Below are 6,000 nucleotides of genomic sequence, written 5' to 3'. Positions count from 1 at the left end.
GTACATTTTGTCGCTGGTAGTTTGAGGAAATACACCTTTTTTTTTTTTTTAAATATATGTAGAATGTTGTACATAAATTGTACTGTATGGCAATCATTAAATTCACAGCGGTTACCCCACATCTGAATTCATTTCTCCTTAAGCGAAATCATAGTGACCAATTCACATCCAAACTTGTCATGAGATTATCTTAAACAAAATAGCAGTTGTGTCACTGTAACCAAAAGTCTAGAATGTTCATTACAGCTTAAATCAGAGTGGATTCATAGCAGTTGAAATTACACGGAGCCACTATACTTGAAATCACAGCTGTTTGACCACAAAACAAAAATCACTCTGAGGGACAATATTAAAAATCATAGCGTGCTTACCACAGCAAAAATCAGATTGCATTCACCCTAACCCAAATCACCTTCATTCACCAATGACTGGAATCATAGTGAGGAGTACGTTCAGTCGAACCACACTCAGTCGCCATACCCGAAATCACCGCGATTTCACTATAATCTAAGTAACTTTGAGTTAACCACATTCAAAATCAGTTACTATAACCAAAGTCACTACGAATTCACCATACCCGAATTCACAGTGAGCTCTTAATAGCTGAAATATTACAATGAGCTCAATATAGCCGGAATATCACAGTGAGCGCAATATAGCTGAAATATCTCAATGAGTTCAATATAGCCGAAATATTACAATGAGCTTATTATAGCCGGAATATCACAATGAACCCATTATAGCCGAAATATGACAATTAGCTCAGTATAGCCGAAATATCATAATGAGAATATTATAGCCGAAATATCACAGTGAGCTCTTTATAGCCGACATATCACAATGAACTCATTATAGCCGAAGTATCACAAAGAGCTCATTACAGCCGAAGTATCACGAAGAGCTCATTATAGCCGAAACATCACAAAGAGCTCATTATAGCCGAAACATCACAACGAGTCTCTCTGACCGAAATCGTAGCAATTTCACCATATCCAAAACGCCAGCCATTTCACCGCAGCCGAAATTGTACTTGAATTCACCATAAGCAGAATCATCGACTGATGTATCTACGTTAATATCCGCGGCACGATTAGCATATTCATGATGCCGAGAACGCACCCTTCCTCCTTCTTCGCGAAGAGACGAAATAGCGCTCTTGACAGCGTCGATTCGTGACCACAGGGGAGGCGAATTAGCGGTTAGGGGAAGTGAATGGCTGGATGGCTGGCTAGCTGGTTGCTGGCTTGCCGGCTGGTGAGTTATAGGTGTAGGTTCCATTTACTGGTTGCTAATGGTGGAGAATTTATTATTATTATTATTGTCGTTATTTTGCTTTACTGTATCGTCTCCTAAGAACTGTATTGAATATACATTTAAAATCCTTATAGTCATCGTGAAGCTTATGGGGTTTAAATGTTTTTTGACCTTATACCAAGGGTATTATTATTATTATTATTATTATTATTATTATTATTATTATTATTATTATTATTATTATTATTATTATTATTATTTATTGAACGGGTCGAAATGTTTTGCTGGATTATAAAACTGCTTATGTACTTTTATTGATTTACGGGAAATATGACTGAAAGAAAGGTGGATGTTGAGTATCTTAGCTTTCCCAAACATTGTAGTTATCGTTGTTTTTATAATAATAATAATAATAATAATAATAATAATAATAATAATAATAATAATCTGTATACCCCCTAACAAAAGATTTTTCCAAAGTAAAGGCACATGGGACGGGTGTCTCATTGTCCCGCACGAAGAAAATAAGATGGACCAAAATAGGACTTTGGAAGGGCTTCATTTTAAAAACAATAAGGATTGCATTAAACGGCAGATCAGCGGGATCATTTTTACTTTTCTGGAAAGTCACTGTCGCTAGGTTTATTAACACTTGATTTATTATATAGGGCGATAATTTTGTAGTAATGGGCACAGAGGTAAAGCGCCTCAAGAAGACTCCCAGAATCTCTCTCTCTCTCTCTCTCTCTCTCTCTCTCTCTCTCTCTCTCATATTTATGGTTTCGATAACCTATATTGTTGTGAGCACAGTTAAACAGTATGGTCGGTGGGACGAAGGAGCCCTGGTGGGCCATTTTCTTCAGGGCAGAACCCATTATCTGAAAGACTTGGGGTTTTAGAGTAAATGTTGGTATCTGGAACCTATAGATCTTGAGAAATATATTTTATGTTTTATGGCACTGGTAAAAGAGAGAGAACGTTAAGAATGACAAATGTGGATGGCTGTATCGTAAAAGGATTTAAAGTATTTTATGTTAAGAAGTACGTCTTTGTCTTCCTCTTCGTATGAATTAAATCCCGTCTTCCTTCTCCGCAGAATTCTATTACGGGCATCTGCGTGTTCTACGCAAAGCGGTCTCACGCCTACTCCTACGACGTCACTCCATCTAATTCCTTTTGCTACATCTACTTTCTCTACCCTCCACGACCATATCATTACCTATTTTAACCAGAATATACTCATCCCTGCGAACCGCACGAGCATACTACCTCATCCTACTTTCCGTGGCTTTATCTGTTATTTTGCAAATACCCAACCTTTTTACTCACTTGCTCACTTTCAATTCTTCCCAGCAGTGACACTTCCAGGGTCCATCTCAACATTCTCTTGTCTGTCCTATCCAGGACTCTCTCTTCTTTTCTTCGCATTAGCCACGTTTCTGCCCAGTAAAGCAGTATTGGTCTTCTCATTGTTCTGTAGGCCTCAGTCCTAAGTCTCAGTGAAATCTTCTTATTAAAAATGTCCGTGATTGGTTGCTCTACTGATAAAGCCTGGCTGCGTTATTTCTCTCCACTGATTACTTTACTTTGTGCAGTTTGACTCTTATGTCGCCATTGTTTGCTCTGCTTGATGGACCTGGCACAAGTTTTGTGGCACTTTTCTGCATAGGAGTTCATCCACGATTCAGTAATTAAAGAATAAATGTGGCAGCGATGGTGTATTTTGTCTTTCAGGGGAAATGACTGAAAATTTAACATATGCATTATATATATATACATATACTTACATATATATATATATATATATATATATATATATATATATATATATATATATATACATATACATATATATACACATATATATATATATATATATATATATATATATATATATATATATATATATATATATATATATATATATAGTTTTGGCCCATATATTTGTTAATATGTATAACCCCGTATTTTCGTGTGTGCAATACAGTGCAGGCCAGAATCATTATTGTTATCCAGTGCAAACACCCGAATGCAATGGTTACACTAAAAATTAATAAAGAAAAAGACTTCATGAGGTGTGTAATTATTTACAAAATAATAACTAAAATGAGAAGGCTAAATGTTTTGTTTTTTCATATATCTCTGTTTCTGGCAGACCTATATACACAGCCAAAGCTAATCTAGATAATAAAAAAAAACTACATTACTTGATGAAGTGAACTAAATGCAAAGCAAATTACTGTAGAACATTTGAAAAAGTTCTTTATTTATTTATTTATTTATTTATTTTTATTTTTTATATTTATTTATTTTTTCATTTATTTAATTGATTCAATACCAGAACTGACTCTGTCAAACCTAAGCGCTATTGAAGAAGTTTAAGGGAAATGGAATCATTACAAATCCAAATGGCCATTTTAGAAAAAAAAATGGGCCTATTTAAATAGAGTTTTATACAGATAATCTCTAAAATAACACAAAACTACAATATTTATGGCTTACTCATTTTAAGATGGAGTAATTTCTGCGGACAAAAAAAATAAAAAATAAAAAAACAATCTGTGGACACAATTTACACATATTTGTCTAACCAATGGCAGTAATGGTAATTACAGTGACACATCCTAACGTAATTTAGGAGGCCCCGCGTCCTACGTAATTAGTGGCGTGGCTTCGCCCTAAAGGGACCTTCCTTTAATTCTTTTTATATGTAATAACAATATTCCTGATGCTAATGAACATAAATGTTTACGCTTTCCCGGCTCTTCCATTCACTACTGACCTCTTGTGTAAGTATAATGAATGCCATTACCTTTTCTGAGTTTTGGGACGTACGTACCGTCCTTAGGGTTGGGAATTGCCGTCTGGGTCAACTCTCGTATTAGCGTAATTTTTGACGGTATGCATACTAAGTTCATTATATTTTATTTTATATATATATATATATATATATATATATATATATATATATATGTATATATAATATATATATGTATATATATATATATATATATATATATATATATATATATATATCGGATATATATAATATAATATGTATATATATATATAATATATATATATATATATATATATATATATATATATATATATATATATATATATATATATATATTTATATATATAATGCATTGGATATATATTTTCGCAACGTTGCGCTTCTTAGAGTTTTGCATAACTGATAGAATAACAATGAACTGCAGGGTTTGGGAATTGAAGTTTATACGTACTTTCATAAAACAAACGAAAAGTACATAGATTTTTACTGAAAAAATGCGAAAATAACTTTTTATTATAAAACTTTTGGGCTCTAAAAATGAATTTCATAAAAGCGCACTATTTACTGTATATTCATAAAATAAAATTGTAATTGATTTTGCGAAATCACTTCTCAGCCATCAACATTTGCACAAGAAAATATGAAGAATGTTAAATACAGTTAACCTATGGTAATTTGTACAGACCTTTGGTGTATTTTTTCACATTTAATGTAACACAACCCATCTTTAGGGTATAGTCGTTAATGAATATTTGTAAATTCGTTTTAATCTGACAACGAATTTTAATCAAAATTGCATCAGCCGGCTTACCTTGATTAATGTCCATACTTGCTGCACACATGCAAATAAATTGAAAAATGCGTATGTTATTTAGAATGTATTCATGACAGATTTTTATGTATTTTAACCATACGTTGAATTGAAGCATTTTTCCAAGTTTGTTTGGTTGGGCCGTTTGCTGTAAACTGATCTTGTGCTAATCATTTTTTAATTTCTTTCTTTGCAGGTAAGTTGAGATTGCCGTTAAAAGTATCAGTCTCAACCCAGGAGATATAGGTTCGTTGGCCATGTAGTGATAAGTACACGTGAGGACTTTTCTGTCAAATTATCTGTGATTAATTATATATTGTCAGAACAGGGGGATATATGATATATATATATATATATATATATATATATATATATATATATATATATATGTTTGTGTGTGTGTGTGTGTGTATGAAGCTGTCAGGTGTGTTTGAATACGGTTGAGTTACCCAGTGTGTTATGGCGTAAACATGCCTTCGATAGGCCTTCAGTGCATTATATGCGGTGATTGATGGTGTAGAAGGATGAATATGTCAGCACTTGCTGTCTGGATTTTATTTTTCGTTCCCTTCTTCGAAGCAAAACTTATTGGTGATGTGTATGTATATAATACATATATGTGTGTGTAAATATATACATATATGTATAGATAGATAGGGTGCCTAAAATGGATGGATCAGGGGGAGATATTTCCCCTCTCCCATTTTGTGGTCTTACAGCGAACGACCCAAATTACATTAAATTTTCAGCTGTAGGTACAGATTAAAAATTTCATAATTTTTCGTTTCAGCGGTGCATGTATATTCATAATTTCTCCCGCGGTCTAGATTACACTGTAAATTCCGGGTACATTTTAGTGAGCTGGAAATTCGATGTCGGTATGGTTCATTTACATATTATTAGAGGTGGTATCCGGTGGCGATTTTTGAAAGGTTATTCGCTTTTTTTTTTCGTCGTGGTCGCGGTCGTAGAAGCGTCGGGTTTCTGCAGAACTCTTTATATTAATAATTTGAATTAATTGCTCTAAACCTGCGTCACAACGAATTTTTTCATTTCGACTCCTGGTTTTTTTTTTTTTATAAGAATATGAGCTAAATAGAAATGAGAAAACACGGAGCTTAGTAGTATTCTGGTA

The 6,000-nt window shown here is 33.4% G+C and overlaps 1 protein-coding gene across 2 annotated transcripts in view; it reads left to right on the top strand.

Moving 5' to 3' along the window:
- Nucleotides 1–6,000, top strand: part of LOC136840123 (uncharacterized) — a 697,102-nt gene that overhangs the window by 115,343 nt on the left and 575,759 nt on the right. The gene's annotated exons all lie outside the window — the stretch shown is intronic.

This window comes from Macrobrachium rosenbergii, chromosome 7 (assembly GCF_040412425.1).
Source record: "Macrobrachium rosenbergii isolate ZJJX-2024 chromosome 7, ASM4041242v1, whole genome shotgun sequence".
Taxonomy (NCBI): Eukaryota; Metazoa; Arthropoda; class Malacostraca; order Decapoda; family Palaemonidae; genus Macrobrachium; species Macrobrachium rosenbergii.
Note: the sequence above shows the minus strand (reverse complement) of the source record. Positions and strands in the feature narration are given on the sequence as shown.